General features: G+C 50.4%; 1 protein-coding gene across 9 annotated transcripts in view; it reads right to left on the bottom strand.

The window, feature by feature from the left end:
- Rimbp2 (RIMS binding protein 2) overlaps positions 1-15,054 on the bottom strand; it is a 192,534-nt gene extending 177,480 nt beyond the window's left edge. For 8 of the 9 annotated variants that reach the window (XM_029478016.1, XM_029478015.1, XM_029478008.1 and 5 more), the window contains exon 1: positions 14,551-14,752. The gene's annotated coding sequence lies outside the window, so the exon portion shown is untranslated. Of the gene's footprint in view, positions 1-14,550 lie in introns of all 9 variants that reach the window. The other variant, XM_021163023.1, reaches the window with a different exon arrangement.
- Between the last annotated feature and the right edge of the window lie 3,636 nt (positions 15,055-18,690).

Raw genomic sequence — 18,690 nt, forward strand, 5'->3', positions numbered from 1 at the left:
GTAGTGGGGGTGGGAGGTAGGGGGTGGGTACTGGGGGGGGGGGCATTCACTAAGTGTTTGCTCCTTTTCCTGTGTCCCCAGGTATCCTCATTTTCTCTGTGTTGCTGCAATGATGAGACACTTATTTGGCTTACCTGTTAAGAGTCCATCATGGCAGGAAGCCAAGGTAGGAACTCAGGGCAGGAACTGAAGCAGAGGCCATGGAGGCATGTGCTCACCAGCCTGCTCCTCCTGCCTTGCTCAGTGTTGTTTTCCTATCCAATCCAGGACCACCTGCCCAGAAGTGACACCCTCCCCCACCCCACAGTAGGCTGGGTCATCGTCAATCATCAATCAAGAAACGTACCACCACCTATGTGCTCTCAGCCCAATCGTTGGAGGTAATCCCTCAGCCGAGAAACCCCTCTCTCCAGGTGTGTCGACTTGACAAAAACTACAAGCACACCAAGTGACCAGAAACTGAACAAAATACACCAACACAAGTTACATTTTGTAGGGCCAACATGGTGGCATAGGCCATCAATCCCAGCACCCAGAAGGCAGAGGCAGGTAGATCTCTAAGTTCAAGGCCAGCCTGGTCTATATAAGTAGCCCCTGTCTCAAAACAAAAGCTAGTCTTTAGAGAAGGAAAACTCTTTAGACAATAAGAGAAGAGTCAGAAAGAAAACGCTTAAAACCTCAGAGCCTCCGCTCACCTGGAGTACAAAAGCATCCAAATGTTCCTCTACCAGGAAAGACTTTTGCCACTAAAGAATAATTGCTTGTTTTCAAGGAGTGAGTTTGAGTGTTTACAGAATACCCAGCCTGCTCCAGGCATGAACCTCTGGGAAAGAGCCGCCATAGAGAGCAGTAGCTGGTGAATTCTGAGTTCTCACATGGTGCCACCTCAGGGGAGGAGGGGCTGTCTGGACTCCCACCCTGGAAGGTTCCAGATTTCTCAGGGTCAGAAGATAGATTTGTTCTTTTTCACAAAGGGAAGCTTCTAACCTCAGCCCAGGGGCACAGAGCCTGGGTTCTCTGTGATGTGGCTAAATGTGGACCTAGGTCTAGGCTGCCATGAGCCCAGCGTGGATCTGCCAAAGAGCCCCTCTCTGCCCCACCCCACACCCACCCGTATCACCACCCCTCACTCCCTACCCCCACCCATCTTTGCCTCCCCACCAATCTCTTTCTTGCCTCTGAATATCACAGGCTTCTTCCCCCTGATTACCACAAGCCCCGTAACTGCCTGATTCTGAGAAGCAGATGACAAATGGTGGCTTGACGGGACCATTATTCCCTTTTAATTTATTACACTTAATTAATTAAGGTGCCTGTGCTCATTCGCCAAAACAAAGCTCCTGACAGCCCAGGCCTCTCTCCAGCTCATCAGCTTTACTTTTGCTCCCTGCTCTCATCCCTACTTCCACTCAGACTGCAGACCCATCCCTGCCAACAGCAGGTCACCACCCTGGATAGAGGTGCAGATGCTATAAAGGCTCCTGAGCACAGCACGGCTGGTCTGCTGAATGGAAGTGGAGAGGTCCTTACACACTCCGGGGCTAGCATACACTACCAGGTCATCTACAGATGTGATCAGCACAGGTGGCTTCCTGTGCTGAGAGACCTGTGACAGCGGTTAAGAGCACTGAGTGCTCTTCTGAAGGTCCTGAGTTCAAATCCCAGCAACCACATGGTGGCTCACAACCACCCGTAATGAGATCTGGTGCTCTCTTCTGGTGTGTCGGAAGACAGCTACACAGTGTACTTACGTGTAATAATAAATAAATCTTTGGGCCTGAGCAAGCAGGGTTGACCAGAGCGAGTAGCGCTCGTAAATTCAATTCCCAACAACCACAAGAAGGCTCACAACCATCTGTACAGCTACAAGAAGAAGAAGAAGAAGAAGAAGAAGAAGAAGAAGAAGAAGAAGAAGAAGAAGAAGAAGAAGAAAAGTCTACAGAAGGCAAAGATGCCCCTCCCCCTGGGGTCTAATTTGCATTTCCCAGGAGAGTCAGAAAAGTCAACATACCTGATAAAAATTGAAACAGCCCACAGAGATTATCCATTATCCCAAAAGACTTCTCAAACAAAAACGCTAAAAATAAGAAACAGTCCTCATGAAAGAAGGCTCGTGACTTGGACTCTAACTGAATCGGTGCTCACCCCTAAAACCAAACAGCCTCGTAAAACTACCTTACAATTTCATTTATAGAAGGAAGTTCTTTAAGATAAGACAAATAAAGCCGGGCGGTGGTGGCGCACACCTTTGATCCCAGCACTTGGGAGGCAGAGGCAGGCGGATTTCTGAGTTTGAGGCCAGCCTGGTCTACAGAGTGAGTTCCAGGTCAGCCGGGGCTACATAGAGAAACCCTGTCTTGAAAAAACAAAAGAGAGAGAGAGAGAGAGCGCAAAGGAGGAAGGAAGGGATGGAGGGAAGGAGGAAGGAAAAAAAGAAAGAGAAAAAAATAGCCAGTTTTGGACTTAATTTTAAAACTTTGCTTAACCCATAAACTCTGATGTAGATACAGCCGCCAAGCAGTGGACAGTCAAAAGCTGTGAGATCCTGTACAAAACCGCCAGACACACAAGCGTGACCTAACAGGCCCTCTCCCTCGCTCACTCCCCACCCCCCTTAAATCCGAAGCACATGCCATGCCTATCTACTTAATAAATTCACCACCTTAGCAACGCCCTAACTTGTCCCATTGTCGAGGATCTGGCTTTACCAGAGCAGTGAGGAAGAGGCCAGGAAGAAATTCCTGGCCAGGAAGACTTTCCCCAGCGGTGTTGGCAGAACAGTGAGTCCCCTCCGCAGCAGACCACCTCTCACAAGTTCAGTAGGAAGTTGGACGTGGCAATGCCCTCCATCAATAGCTACCATTCCCTGCATCGCCCTTTGCCAAGGATAACCCTCCCCCCTGTGAGGTGAACATGCCACCCAATGCTGATCTTAGAGGGGGTTTGAACGTCAAAAAAAAATAGCGCTTGTGGGCTGAAAACCTCCCCCGCAAACCACACAGGAGAATCCTGGGGAACCCCCCACAGTTGCTGGTTTACACTTCTAGGGGCAGAGAAAGCTAGACTTCTCAAAAGCTAGAACTGGATGGTAGTTCTAGGAAAATCCCCAAACTGTCGAACCCACAATTGGCAATGAAATGACCACATGTGCCTTCAAGGAGAACAGCGAAGGGGGGAGTGGGTTGGCCTGTCTCTCTCTGTGTTTGCATTATGGGCGGGGTATTAGTAGTGGAGGGGGCGGGGGAAGGGTACACTCTTCCTTTAACTTCCATCTGTCAAAGTCCTCCATAGTGGAGACACAAGGCTCTAGAATCAGCGTCAAGACTAGATGATGGCATCGTGGTCCATCCAGACCCCAGATACAAAAGAGCCTGGGACTTTGGACCAGTGACTTGACTTTTCCCGCTTCTCCTGCGTAAAACTGGAGTGGGTATCAACCATATAGAGACCTCAAGTAATAAACATTTGAGCGGCTCAGCCTAGGCATGCCAGTGTGGCCCAGGGCATCCACTTCTCTATCAAGGGCTTAAAGGAGACTGCTATTGCCAGCCATGTACTCTTGTCCATGAAACTCTGCTGCTCTGAGGCCCATGGTCAGGAGACGTAGGTTTCCCACCAATGCCTAGTTCCAGACGTACCCTGGCTTCCAGTGGTCCCACCAAGAACCTTGGGTAGCAATTGACTGACAGAAGTTTGCTTATTATTGGTCCCTGGTTCCACTCCAGGCGGGTCCACTCTGCCCAACCTTTCCCTCATGCGTGGCCCAGGCTTCCCAAGAATACCTAATTCACTAATAAGAGAATTGTCACCTGTTGGTGCTTGAAAACCACTTTGAGAGTCTGAGTGAAAAAAAAAGTGTTTTTAAATGACTTTCAATGTTCACAAGCTTGTCACGGACATATCATTAACCACCAAGTTCAATGATAAGTGCATTCTGCCCATCCCCCACCCAACTGCCTCCACAGGCCGGGAGGTGGCCAGGCTGGGTGGCCACTGTCCCGTCTCAGCCCTGACTAAGTCGCTAATAGGATCCACAGAAGTCTGAGCGCCCCTCCCACCCCCACACGCCTTGCCATCACGAGCCACGATTAGCGTTCCACACACGCTGTCAAGGCCTCCTCTGGGATCTGGTGGCTTTCCACATTCTGAGTCAGAATCAATAGCTTTAATGTACAGTGTACATGGGCCTTGCTTTTAAGTGGGGTTGGCTGAGGGAGAAGAAAGTGAAATAGGATTAGGGTTGCAGACAGGGCTTAGGGGAAGCAGGGTGGGGTGGGGGTGGTAGGGGGTAGGGAGGCAAAGAGACTGCTAGAAGCAAGGGGGAATCTAGAAGCAGACTTTAACACCTCAGCAGTGCATAGGTCTGGGGTCTGACCATGTCAGAAGTGAGGGCTAGGTCCCCAGTGCAGGCTGGTAAAGCGAACCCCACAACTCCCTCACATAGAGCCTTGTGCAGAGTCCCCTTAAACAAACATTTCCCTTTCTTCTACCCCAGGACCTGACTGGAGAAGCCTCCTTCCAAGTAAGAACACCTGGTGCCTGCAGTTCCTAGAGAAGACAGAGCTGCCATGCCCAGCCTGGCAGTGGTAACCACCAGCCCCTTCCCACTGTGCTTTCCCGAAGTCAGCTCCCAACTTGTTTAAAAAAACAAACAAAAACTACGTTGCATTATTTATGGTGTGTGTGTGTGTGTCCAGAATTCATGTGGAGACCAGAGGACAATTTGAGGGAGCCAGCTCTCTCCTTCCAGCGTGTGAGCCCTGCAGATCCAACTCAGGCTGTCGGTCTTGGTGGCAAGCACCTATTGAGCCATTCTATTGATGCCAAACTTCTTGATTAAAAACTAAAGAAAAGTATGTAAAAGTCTGGAGGTGGTAGGATGATTGCTTTGTATGCCTGAAGCTCTGGGTTCCATCCCCGCACTACATAAAACAGGGCATCGGACCCGTGCCTATAACCCCAGTATCCCAGAGGTAAAGGCAGAACTATCCCCAGCCTGGAATACGTAAGATCTGGTCTCAAGTAAATACAGGGACAGGAGAGCTGATTCCACAGTTACACACTTGCTACTCTTCTAGAAGACCAGAGTTCAATTCCCAGCACCACCCACATGGTGGCTCATAACCATCTGTGAACCTGACTCCCTCTTCTGGCCTCCTCAGGCATCAGCCAGACACACACACACAGTACAAACATACATTACATGCAGGCAAACACTCATACACATAAATATCAATCTTTAGAAAATTAATAATTAACTTGTTTAAGTAAACACAACAAGCAAATGTTCCCTAAACAGGAGTTTTTAAGTTTTAAGACTTTAAGTCTAGACGCCATCCTGTGTCACAGGACACCCTAAGGATTCCCCTCACCTTTCTCTCACCACAGCTCTCTCCATACCTCAGTTTCCCCACCCACCCAGTATGTGGATGATAGTACAACCCCGGGCTGCCAAAACAAGTTAGAACAACACTAGGCTGTGGCATCTCACTTTTGTGACCACAGGTGTCAACACTCAAGCTACGGCTGGGTTTGCAGTGCCCACGGGCTTCAGGGAGCACCTCTTGTGGCTGTCAGCCTCTGGTATCTTCAGGTGACAACAGCACCTCACCCCTGTCTCTGTAGCCCAAAGCTGTCCCAGACCTCCCCTCTTACTTATATGAATGTATCCTTCTTCCTAAGAGACAGGATAAAGCCCCACCTCCCCAAACAAGACCACCTTCCTGGCAGCCTTTGTCACACAAGAAGCTCTAGGAACGGAGGGAGGGGGGCCCCAGTCAGCCCCTCCCAAGCTAACCAGCCTCTCCTTGCTATAAATCTCACAGTAGGTATTTGGGCACAGGGCTGCTATGGGGATGCAGACTTGAAAGGCTTCGCACCCCCTCATCCATCATAACTGTGCCATATGTACATTAACTTTATTTAGGTGACACGCAGTATTCAATTTTAGCCCTCGTCTACAATTACATTAAATTATGCATGTCTTCTAAAAAGCACACTTACTGAAAACTGATAAAAGTCGGTAAAATGCAGGCAGGATTTCACGGGAGCATGGGAGGGGAGCTGAAGGCAGAGAGGGTGATGTTATTAGGGTCTGCACTATTAGCCAGCAACACTGGAGCTTGGGGGGAACTCCTATGATAATCATATATCCATGTCCCCAGGGTGGAACCCGGAGGATCAAAAACCCAGACAGGGAGATTAGCAATAGAGAGTCTTATCACCCTTAACAAGAGAGTGCAGATCAGAGACATGGCTCGGGACAGTAGCTTGTACTGACTCTACCATGTTTACTTCTGGGAGAAAAGAGGTCCCATGTTCCCATGTCTATGATGAGAGCCATAGAACCATGCTGAGATGGGGACAGGACCATCCCTGGAACAACCAGCTGGAAGAGCCAAGCTGTCACACCGGTCTTACTGCCTCCTGTCAAACCTAAGACCACACAATAATCACTCCTGGGAAACCATGGAGTGGGAGACCTCAAGGTAGAGAGAGTGATGTTGCTGAGGCCAGCAGGATGCTGGTGTTGTTCCATCCTCTTGGCTGCCATGTGCTGGTCCCTACAGCCCTTTTCCATCTATGGAGCCTCAAGCCAAAAAAAAGTAGAAAAAAGGCTCCCAGACTGCAAAAAAATAACCAGGCAAGGTCGGGCATGGCCAGGGTCCTGTCTGATGATGCCAATGAACAGGCTCAGGCTGAGACAAAAGTTAAAGCTGTTTCTCTCCAACCTACCTATCATGGGGACAACAGGGACATAGATAGCCCCATGTGGGAATGTCTATCCCTCATACCCTGGCTGCTGGCTTTGCATTCAATCTTCACAGTGTGGCTTGTAAGAAAGGGACAATAACACACATTGCAGAGGGCCTGAAGAATGTCTGGGCTGTGCCTCACAAGGAACCAAGGACCACATACTCTTCAGGGTCAGGTGGTGAACATCACTGCTCAACACTGTGGGCCATTAGCATAACTCCCTCTACCAGAGGAGCCCAGCCTGGTCTAGTCTGGATTGGTGGAGCATCCTGGGTTCACAGGGAATGGTGGTTTGAATATGTTTGGACCATGGGAAGTGGTTCTATTAGGAAGTATGGCCTTATTGGAGGAGGAGGTGTAGCCTTGGTAGGGGAAGTGTGTTACTGGAAGAGGAGCTTTAAGGTCTCCTATATATATGCTTAATTCTGGCCAATGGGATACAGAGCCTTCTCCTAGCTGCACCATGTCTGCCTGCATGCTGCCATGCTTCCCACCATGACAATAATGGACTAAACTTCTGAACCTGTAAGCCAACCCCAGTTGAATGTTTACCTTTATAAGAGTTGCCTTGGTCATGTCCCTTCACAGCAATGAAACTAAGACACGGGGTATGGGGGTAACACAAGGGAATGAGCCCAGTCATGTCAACATATATCACAGGGACACAGCATGTCTATCCAACTTCTCCAGTCACAGAAATCAAAGGCAAGATGGAGAGAAGACATCTCACTCACCATTTGAGCCAGGGTGTGAAGGGCTGGGCCGTCCTTACCATCAGTGAGAGAGCAAGGTTCAACATGAGCAGAACTTAACATGCACCCATCTGCAGGGCACAAGTGGGGATTGTGGTGGTGTGAATGAAAATGGTGCCCGAAGGCTCATAGGGAGTGGCGCTATTAGGAGGTGTGGCCTTGTTGGAGGAAGTGTGTTACTGAGGGTGGGCCTTGGGGCTTCAGAAGCTCAAGCCAGGCCCAGTGTCACTCTCTCTTCCTGCTGCCTGCTGATCCAAATGAAGACCTCTCAGCTCCTTCTCCAGCATCATGTCCATCTGTACACTTTCATGCTTCCCACCGTGGTGATGATGACGACGGACTATCGGACTATCGGGGTTGCTAAAACTCCCTTGTCCAAATGCTCATGCAAGTGCAACTGGGTACTGTGGCCACAGTGAACATCACTAACCACAGCATCAGGCATGACAAGGGAAGCAGCCCCAGTCGGTATGTGACCTTAATGACCCTCCCCTGGTGAGTGAGTCTGATGACAGAACAGTCTTTAGGTATGACTTGCAGGCACCTGTTTCAGACTCTCTGCTTCTGTTTCCCCACTATACACCAGGAGAGCTCGGTTTGTTTTTCTCATAGCACTCTCAAGGGTTGAGATTGTTCTATAAAGACGTTCAACGGGGCTGGTGAGATGGCTCAGTGGGTAAGAGCACCCGACTGCTCTTCCGAAGGTCCAGAGTTCAAATCCCAGCAACCACATGGTGGCTCACAACCATCTGTAACGAGATCTGGCGCCCTCTTCTGGAGTGTCTGAAGACAGCTACAGTGTACTTACATATAATAAATAAATCTTTAAAAAAGACGTTCAACATAAGCAAACACTCAGTACATAGCAGCTATTGCCTTGGTAGTCCTGGGTCAACTAGCATGAAGCCTCTAGGGCAGACCTGACTCCCAGAGGAGTGTCACTGGACTTCAAGTGTCACTGGGCTCCAAACTGCCTATCAAGAATAGCAATGTGACTCACAGGACCTCAGTGGTACTGGGCTGGTGTCTGAAAGCCAATAGAAACCTCTCTAGTCTCTCCTGCCCCTAGGGATGAGAGCATCTGCTAAGCTCTGCTTGGGCTCCAATGGCCCAGCTAGCTCAGTGTGGCTTTCCTCATACCCACAGAAAAGAGGAAATTCATGAGGCTTGTGTAAACTCTGAAACTGCAGAAGAATTGAGCTTACACTTGGGTGCCCAGAACTATTTCTCTAAGAGCAGAGTCTGGCTCTGCTACACACAGAGCTGTGGACAGTTTGTGGCCTCGGGGTGCTGCTGACCTCCAAGTGATCTTCACTGGGCCAGGAATCTGGAAGTCACCATAGCTACAAGTCTAGTTCGCTTCGGGAATGCCGTTAGGCATCAGGGCGGGAGGAGACCCTTGGCATCAGTCATTTGTGCCCTGTGCTCAGCGCTCATACAGAAAGAAACCACCAGGGGGCAGAAGAGAAAAGGGACCTGCCCTGCCCTGCCCTGCCCTGCCCTGCCCTGCCCTGCCCTGCCCTGCCCTGCCCTATCCAGGGAGCTTAGGAGAGAAATGCTATAAGAGAGGAAACCAGTCACGGATGCAGGTCAGGCAGGCAGGGATTCTCAGAGGAAGTGCTCTTCAGAGACCTGAACAAGTGATCATCTTTGGGTGGAGGTTTCTGGGCTGAAATGTAAGGGAGAAAGAGAGAACACACCCACATCATGACCTCCCAGTGACTCTGACAGACACTAAATATGACAGCGCTCCCATGGCACAGCAGGCTGGACTTGCTTTCGTAGGACTTGATCTGTCACGTTGAGTGGCCTGAAGACCAGAAATGGAGGCAGGAGGCCGGGGACGTGAGTCACAGCCTATGAGGGGATCTCAGGCCAAGGCCAAGGCCACAGTGAGAGAGGTCAAACTTCAATGCCAAGAAAAAGGGGGCAGTGGCAGACAAATCCGGATGGAGCTGGAGGGATCCAAATAAATGTCTAGACAGAGGGATGCCGAGTCGAGATTGGAGAGGGGGTGGGGTGGGGTGTATGTTTTATGCATGCAAGCAAGGGTTTTATCTCAGGAATAGAATGTTTGCCCAGAATCCCCTACTGAGGGGCTGGGGTGTAGCTAGAGCACCTGCCTAGAACCCTCCAGGGAGGGGCTGGGGGCGTGGCTCAGTGCTAGAGCACCTGCCACCTATGCATAAAGCCCTAGGTACCATCCCTAATCTCTCTCTCTCTCTCTCTCTCTCTCTCTGACACACACACACACACACACAAACACATATTTTGATATTTAAAATTTCCATCTATACAGCATGATATAAGTCTTCACCCACCACTTAAAAAAAAATAGCTGTCACATTTGACTCCATCCCACAGTGTGGGGGAACAGAGCCGAATGCAGAGGCTTCTTCATAACACAGACCCCACGTCACAAGCCCAGCCACGCGTACCTCACACAGAGAAACTGCATGGTTAGTGGATTAGACCTAGAGAAAGCTGTCACACAGACGTTGGTGCCAAGCTGGCTGTGGCCTACCATCCCAGGTCTCAGGAGCTGGAGGCAGGAGGATCGAGAGTTTAAGAACAGTTTGGACTACAGGAGAACGGAACAAAACAACAACAACAAAACAGGCCATTGGGACAACTCCGTGAGTAAAGGGCACTTGCTACCAAGCTTGACAGCAAGAATTCAATCCCCAAGATTCATAGGGTGGAAAGAGAGAACAGATTCCCACAAGCTGCCCGGTGATCTACACACACATGTCAGGGCATGCATGTACCCACTCACATACACACACACATACACACACACACACACACACACACATGAATGAATGAATGAATGAATGAATGAATGGAGAGAGACACAAATTAGATGTAGTGTAGATGTCATTTTCCTTAAATGCTGCCCCTGCGCACTGGTTCTAGGAGACAGTGCTTTTCAAAAGCTCCCAGAGATGGAGTGGCACATGCACTGGGTCCAAGAGTAGTCCTACTGTGTGCCACAGTCATCCCTACTGGGGTAACAAGGACGGGGGCTGCAGTACAGCTGACTTTGGAGTCAGGGGACTTAGACCTGGGGTTGTTCCCCCATGGTCACATGATCTGGGACAAGCCACTGCATCTCCACCTGCAATGTGAGGGGCCACAGGTCCACGTGACACACTCGGTGGCACGGGCCAGCATCAAGGCAGTGCCATTGTGCATCCACAGTGACAGCGACCCCATGTCCTTAAGGCCATTCACTCTGTCCCCACAGTAAAGGCAGCCAGTCGTAAATAACACTGTCTTCTTAACATCTATGAATGTGCCCTGTCCCTAAGACACTCTGATTCCTGAAGAGTGTCCCTTCCCCTCTGTCCTATGTCCCCTCTGTGTCATTGAAGCTTGGGACTATAGCACCTCCTATGCTGTTACTCGAGAAATCAGAGGAATAGGTATCACCAGGTGGAGGGGTGGACCATGATAGTCACTAGAAAGTGCAACAGTGCCATGTGTCAGCAAGAACCCAAGACTGGGAAGCCTCCGACATGGCCAGGACAGCCATCCCTCAGAGCACATGGGATGCACACACCCAATGACCACTCTGAGACACAGCACGGAGCAGTGTTCACCGGGAGTCACGCGGACCCTACTGTAGGCCAGGGCTCTGCAGACTCCCGGGTACCCTTCCTGGAGAGAGGGTCCAAAAACGGTAACAGACATTGCAGACTATCACACAGCAGTGGCCAGGGCAGTGCCATTGTGACTTACCCCAGTAGGGTAAGTCATCCATACCCCAGTAGGGATGACTGTGGCACACAGTAGGACTACTCTTGGACCCAGTGCATGTGCCACTCCATCTCTGGGAGCTTTTGAAAAGCACTGTCTCCTAGAACCAGTGCGCAGGGGCAGCATTTAAGGAAAATGACATCTACACACTGTAACAGTGTGCCCAGAGTCACTCAAGGAAGCAGAACGCAGCAGGGGCTGGAGCACACTGGCTCATCACCATCCAAATCTAAAGGCAAAATACACTGGGGATTTGTCTCAGTTAGGGTTTTATTACTGTGAACAGACACCATGACCAAGGCAAGTCTTCCAAGGAAAACATTTCATTGGAGCTGGCTTACAGGTTCAGAGGTTCAGTCCACTATCATCAAGGCAGAAGCATGGCAGAATCCAGGCAGGCATGGTGCAGAAGAGCTGAGAGTTCTACATCTTCATCTGAAAGGCTGCTAGTGGAAGACTCACTTCCAGACAGCTAGGGTGAGGGTCTTAAAGCCCACACTCTCAGTGACACACCTGTTCCAACAAGGCCACACCTACTGGAACAAGGCCACACCTTCTAATAGTGCCACTCCCTGGGCCGAGCATATACAAACCATCACAGTATTTTATACAGACCCCCAACCAAGGTCACAAATCGAATATGAGCAAGGATTTGGATGAGATGGAGACAGTTAAAAAAAAAAAAGAGTGTGAGGTAAGATAAAGGAGAGGGGGGAGGAGAGAGAGAAAGAGAGGGAGAGGAAGGGGAGGGGGAGGAGCTGCATATAAGAGTGGCAGGTGTTTCCCAAGGCCTCTCCTATATCACAAGGAAATGACACCGCTCTCCACCAAGGGAAGGCAAATGAGAAGGCAGGGCACAAAACGGTAGGCTATCAATTGTTTCAAGACAAGTCTGAGGGATGCACAGTAGTAGCACCCTGGAAATTGGCATCGGGGATGCAGGGGTTCGGGGTAGCACTCTGGAGATGATTGGCAACCCCTCAAACAGGAAGCTCTCAGGTCAAACTGCCCATGCACTTAACCCCCCAACCTTGGCTGCACTGGAAGCTGCCTGGGCACCAAGGCATTTTGGGATCCCTTTCCTTTGAGTCTTTGTGTCCTGAGTGGTACTCACAAGTCTAGACGCCTTCTGGGAGGCTTGAAATCATGCTCCGCTGCAGAGCCCACCAAAGACGAAGAGAGCACGGAGAACATGCTCCAGGGAAGCTTAGCGTGTGGGAGGCTTTGCTCACTGATCCAGGGGGTGCTCACATGGGGTCCCAAGAAGAAGCACCAGCTCTGGGAACTCTTAGAAAAATAGATGCTCGGCCCCTCCCTGAATCACATCCCTGATCCATGGAGTGATACAGTCCCTGCAGGGCACCTGTCAGGAAGCCTAGTGTGTTTTCATAGACAGGCTTGTGAGCCCAGGATGGCCATTGCCCACTGGGGAAGCACCTGGTAGCTTTCATCCCCCAATCTTTCCTCATGCTAATAGAGAGGGCAGAGGACAAAGGATCAGCTGCCCCCACCATCTTGGATTACTGGAAGGGTTGAGTTTTGTGCCCTGGTACAGAGCTATTTGGCAATCATTTGGTCCTAAGTCCCCTGCCTCTGTCACGCCACACCCCTAAAGAGCCACCCTGTCTATACCTTGGAAGTCCTGGCCTCAGAATCCATGCAACAGAGCCACACATGTTGGGAGGGGGTGGGTGGGTGGGGGTGGCAGCAGCCATTGAGAAAGAAGCCAGTTTGGGGTTGGAGGACTCCAGCAAGACTGGGAGAAATGGGGGCATGAGGCAGTTTTCAGAGGTCCCAGGCTAGTCACATTCCACATCTGGGCTCGTTTGAGATACCCCCAGTTCTTGCCTCCAAGCTCCAAAGTGGACAGAGAAGAAATCTCTCCACAGCCTGCCACAGAGGCCCTGGGTACCGCCTCCTCTTCCACACTCTCCCACATCCAGCACCACGCTCTCTCCCTACTTGGCAGCTCTATCTGTGACATTACCCTCTCCCTGACATGAGCTGTCTGCTGGCCCACATCTTCTTCAGGGTCCTTCAGAAGGGTCTGTCCTGAGGCAGGACCTTCCCATCTACCCCCCACGCCCACCCCACTCCTCGGCCACCCATACTCTCAGGATCTATAACACACAGAGACTTACAGAGGGGAGCTTCAAGTTCACTTCCAACCCATAGCGGACCTGCCTCCCTGCACCCAGTAGAAAGCTGGAAATGTACTTACTACTTCCTCCCCTCTCTCCTCCCCTCCCTCCTCCTCCCTCCTCCCCCCTCCTCCTCTCCCTCCTTCCCCTCTCCTTCCTCCCCTCCCTCCTTTACCTCCTTTCTTTCTTCCTTTCCTCTGTCCCTCTCTCCCTTCCTCCACTCTCTCTTTTCTCTTCCTTTCCTCCTCATTAGCTCGCAGTTAGCTCAGGGAACAGCCAGTTCGCTCTCCCTGGGGTCAGAAAGAAACTGCTCCCTCGGAGGTCCCACCCAGTCATCGCCTTCCTCTGGCGCTGTCCAGGCAGGTCATCCGGGCAACCTGCAAACATTGCCTTTCCAGGTGGAAGGGAAAGTCTGCACTAGCCAAAGGCCCCGGTGCGCGCGCGCGAGCAAACACACACACACACACACACACACACACACACACACACACACACACGTACATATACTGTGCCGAGAACATCTGACTCCACAAATGAACCATTGCAGCCACTCTCTGGGACACCACTTGACAAATTCACATTGCACATTTCAGTCGGCGTGGGCAGCGGATGGCGGGGCCGACTGGGATGCTTTGAGCCCTCCCCTCCCCCCTGCGCCGTTTTCTACGAAGTCCTCCCCAGGCCCCAAGCGCTCTGTTTGAAACCAAGACCCAGCTTCTGCCCTCTGGAAAGGCTCTGCCTAGAAGCAAGGTGCCAAACTTTGCCCAGAGGGGCTTTTCTGGGAGGCTGGGGGTCCGAGAAGACCGGGAGAGCCACAGCGCCACCGTCATCGCCATCGCTGACACCGTAGGGTGAGAGAAGGCAGCAGCCCTTCCCTTCACTCTGACAAGGATCCATTGGTGGCAAGCCACACGCCGACAGGAGCACGGTGGCATTCCGCACCAAGCGTCACCCGCGGCAGCCTCCGTCCTGGTCAGCCACCACTGCCCACCCAAAGCAGAAGGGCACCCTCCTGATGCAAACTTCACTCGGGCAAAGAGTTCCCTGCTAAGCCCCTGTCACCGGTGCCACTGAGGAAAGGTGAATGGAACAGAAGCTATTTTTAGGAGAGAAAAAAAATTAAATCTCAAATCGCAGCCTACCTTGGATGTTCTCGGTGCCCAGCCTCCCGGGCTCCAAGAGAGAGACAGAGACAGCCACTGCAGTGCACTGTGTCAGATTACAAACTGGGGCCAGAGGGAGGGGAGGAGAGTGGAGAGGAGAGAGAGAGAGAGAGAGAGAGAGAGAGAGAGAGAGAGATCCAATCAACACTGAAGGACACGGGTGTGTGGGCACCGCTTGGTATCAGCTAGAAATTATCCATTTAATTTTTGCAGGGAGGGAGGGAGGGAGAGAGAGAGAGAGAGAGAGAGAGAGAGAGAGAGAGAGAGAGAGAGAGAGAGAGGCATGAGCAAGAGTCACCAGCCAGAGAGCAGTAGCCAAAGCTTGGAAACAGCAGTGTTTTAACACACACACACACACACACACACACACACACACACACACGTGCGCACACAAACGCGCATGCACACACGCATCCCAAGATGGCTCTGTCCCTTCCCTGCCGGTGTCTCTCATGAAGCAGTGGTCAAAAGCAGGGCAGGAATGGAGGCGGAGCTGGGGCTCTTGATGCAGGCAGGGCTCAGGTCTAAAGAGCTCCCCTGGCGGCCCATGGCTGGGGCTGCCCCCGCAGGTGGTCCAGAGTCCTGCAGCCAAATGGAAGCAGACATCAGCGCCGCCGCTGTCCACCAGGCAATGCTAAGGATGCAGAATGAGGTGGTTGTGCAGAACTCCCAGCTGCCTGGGTCCTTCATTCTTGTCCAGTCTCCCTCCCCACCCAACTGCCCATCACCCCCATGAACCCTTCCTATCCTCAACTTGGCAACTGCCAGATGGACCAGCTACCTAGCAACACAGGAGCAAGAGAGAATAATACCAGGAAATGGACACACACAAACACACACTCCCCTGGGGGTCAGCATCTCACTGTTAACTCTATAAAGATGCTAAACAGCTCTGCTTCTCTGAAGGAACACCTTAGCCTGGCAGCATACTGATTAAGGCTGCATGGGGCCCTGTGGCCTCTGTAGAGAAAGACTAAAGAAAACCACAAACAAAAAAAGCTTGTGTACATCACCTGCAGGTCAGTCCTGCCAAACAACGGGTTTCAGGTCTCCGTGGCCTCTCTGATAAAGGGACTCACTCTGCAGTTTTAAAAACCCTGGTGTTGGGGCTGGAGAGATGGCTCAGCAGGTAAGAGCAACGACTGCTCTTCCCAAGGTCCTGAGTTCAAATCCCAGCAACCACATGGTGGCTCACAACCACCCATAATGAGATCTGACTCCCTCTTCTGGTGTGTCTAAAGACAGCTACAGTGTACCTATATATAATAATAAATAAATCTTTGGGCCAGAGCAGGGCTGACCGGAGTGAGTGGACAGGGTTGACTGGAGCAAGCAGAGGTCCTAATCCCATGAAGGCTCACAACCATCTGTACAGCTACAGTGTACTTACATACATAAAATAAATAAATCTTTAAAAGTAATTAAATAAAACCCTGGTGTCAGGGGTTAAGAGCACATGATGCTCTTACAGAAAACGGGTTTGGCTCTCACCACTCACGCTCACAACCATCTGTAACTCTAGTTCCAGGGAATCTGATGCCCTCTTCTGGCCTCTACAGGCACTGCATGTACATGGTGCACAGACACATGCAGGCAATATACCCACCACACACATAAAATAAAAAATAAGTAAATCTTAAGCCGGGCAGTGGTGGCACACGCCTTTAATCCCAGCACTTGGGAGGCAGAGGTAGGTGGATTTCTGAGTTCGAGGCCAGGCTGGTCTACAGTGTGAGTTCCAGGACAGCCAGGGCTACACAGAGAAACCCTGTCTCAAAAAAAGAGTAAATCTTAAAACTCTAAAGTGAACCCTGTGGTGAACCCATGCACCCCTCTGCCACTGCGGGTACGCTTGTGGATCCTGAATGAACCACAGCAACTAAAACTAAAAGGCCAAGCAAGGGGTTGATGCCCCTGTCCCACAAGATGATGTCCCTACCCACCAAAATGTGTTTATCAAAATTTTCAGAACCCACATCAGGCAGCTCACAGCTGCCTAAAACACCACTCTGGTGACTCCAGTGGGTAGCTGCACACACACGCACATACAATAAATTCTAAAAAATCTTTTGAAAAAAATTTTTTTAATTTAGTTATTTCATTTATATGAGTACACTAGAGAAGAAGGCATCGGATCCCATTACAGATGGTTGTGAGCCACCACGTGGTTGTTGAGAATTGAACTCAGGACAAAGCAAGCAGCCAGTGCTCTTAACCGTTGAGCCATCTCTCTAGCCCTTAAAAAAAGGGTTGGTTTTGTTTGGTTGGTTTTTTTGGGTTTTGTTTGTTTTGGGTTTTTTTGTTTGTTTGTTTTTGTTTTTCGAGACAGGGTTTCTCTGTGTAACCCTGGCTGTCCTGGAACTCACTCTGTAGACCAGGCTGGACTTGAACTCAGAAAATCTGCCTGCCTCTGTCTCCCAAGTGCTGGGATTAAAGGCACGTGCCACCACTGCCCTGCAAAAAAGGTTTTAAATCAGGACTCATTCTACATTCTGTTTGTTTGTTTGTTTGTTTGTTTGTTTTTCGAGACAGGGTTTCTCTGATAGCTCTGGCTGTCCTGGAACTCACTTTGTAGACCAGGCTGGCCTCGAACTCAGAAATCTGCCTGCCTCTGCCTCCCGCGTGGATTATCTACATTCTGAATATGCCTCTGAACTTGCCCTCAGGAAGGGAGGCTTCATTCAAGCCCCTGTTCCCTAAACACAGTCCGCACTGAAGTCTGGAGGCAGGGAATCAAATGCCTGCCACACCCTGGGCCCCAGAGCCATTAGGTCTTGGCAACTGCCAACATCCTAAGGCCGTGGAAAGATCCAGAACCTACTCACCCACTGACATGCTCTTCCTCAAATCAGTGCTGTCATAGCATCCACTGGGGAAAACAGCTCTGTTTTCAGAAGCCAATGATTAACCTACAGAATGGGGTATGTCCATTCAATGGAATAGTATTCAGCCATGAAAAAGCATGAAGGACTAATTTCCACTATGCTATAGAAATGTTTAAAAATATTTTGCTGAGTACTTTTTAATGAAATGCCTAGGAGAGATGATTCTACAGAAATAAAAGGCAGATAAAGTCATTGTTGAATGGGCATGGGGTTTATCCTGGGGCTATAGATCATGAGACCAGCGGAGGAATGGCTGCACACACCATGGACATTCCACAGACCACTAAACCACACACTTTTACAACAGCCAAAGTGTATCATTTAATCTGGGGGTCGGTCACACTGAACCAGGGTTGGTCCTGACTTTCCATGAGGCCTGGAACAGGTCTGAAAACAGAGCTGTTTTCAGATGCCTTGCATCTCCAGAATCACCATCTGTTTGAAATATCACGCCAATTTCATGGGGCTTTTGTGGGGGACAGAAGACAATAAATGCACTGCTGCTCTAAAGGGCTCTGAGCCAGAACGAAGTCCATACCTGAAGTCCCAACACTCTGGGAAGCTGAGGCAGGAGGATTGCTGTAATTTCAAGGCCATAGCCTGGGCTACAGGGACAGATACAATAGCTATATGGATGGGGCTGCAGCTCAGTAGCAGGGCACCCTGGGCTCCATCCCTCACCACAGAAAACAAAAATTCAGGACTGGAGAGATGGCTCAATGGTGAACACACTGACTGCTTTCCCATTGGACCCCAGTTCAATTCCCAGCACTCACATGGGGCTCACAACCCTCTGTAACTCCAGTTCCAGGGGACCCAACGCCCTCTTCTGGTGGGCACTGCACACACATGGTGCACAGACATACATGAAGGCACAACACACATAAATCAAATCAAGTCAAATTAAATAATAAAACCTTTCTAAGTAAGGGAGATATTAAAATCGAGTGGCTTTTGACCCCCTACTTCCTTAGCAGAGAGGAGATCATTTTCAAAGTATTCCCCACACATCCACTAGGCTCCGAGTTCAAGGCTCAGTATCTCTGTCCGTCGCTGATGGCGTCTCTCACTGAAATTGAGGTGGAGCTGCTGCCCTTGATGCCTTCCTGGGAATTCCCAAGGGACAGGATGAAGCCTTATATGTGGTGCAGTGTGAAGCTCAGGGCACACTATTTCTTAGTGTCATTTCCTAAACCCACAAGAAGAAAGAAAGAAAGAAAGAAAGAAAGAAAAG

This window comes from Mus caroli, chromosome 5, assembly GCF_900094665.2.
Source record: "Mus caroli chromosome 5, CAROLI_EIJ_v1.1, whole genome shotgun sequence".
In the NCBI taxonomy this organism is placed as follows: domain Eukaryota; kingdom Metazoa; phylum Chordata; class Mammalia; order Rodentia; family Muridae; genus Mus; species Mus caroli.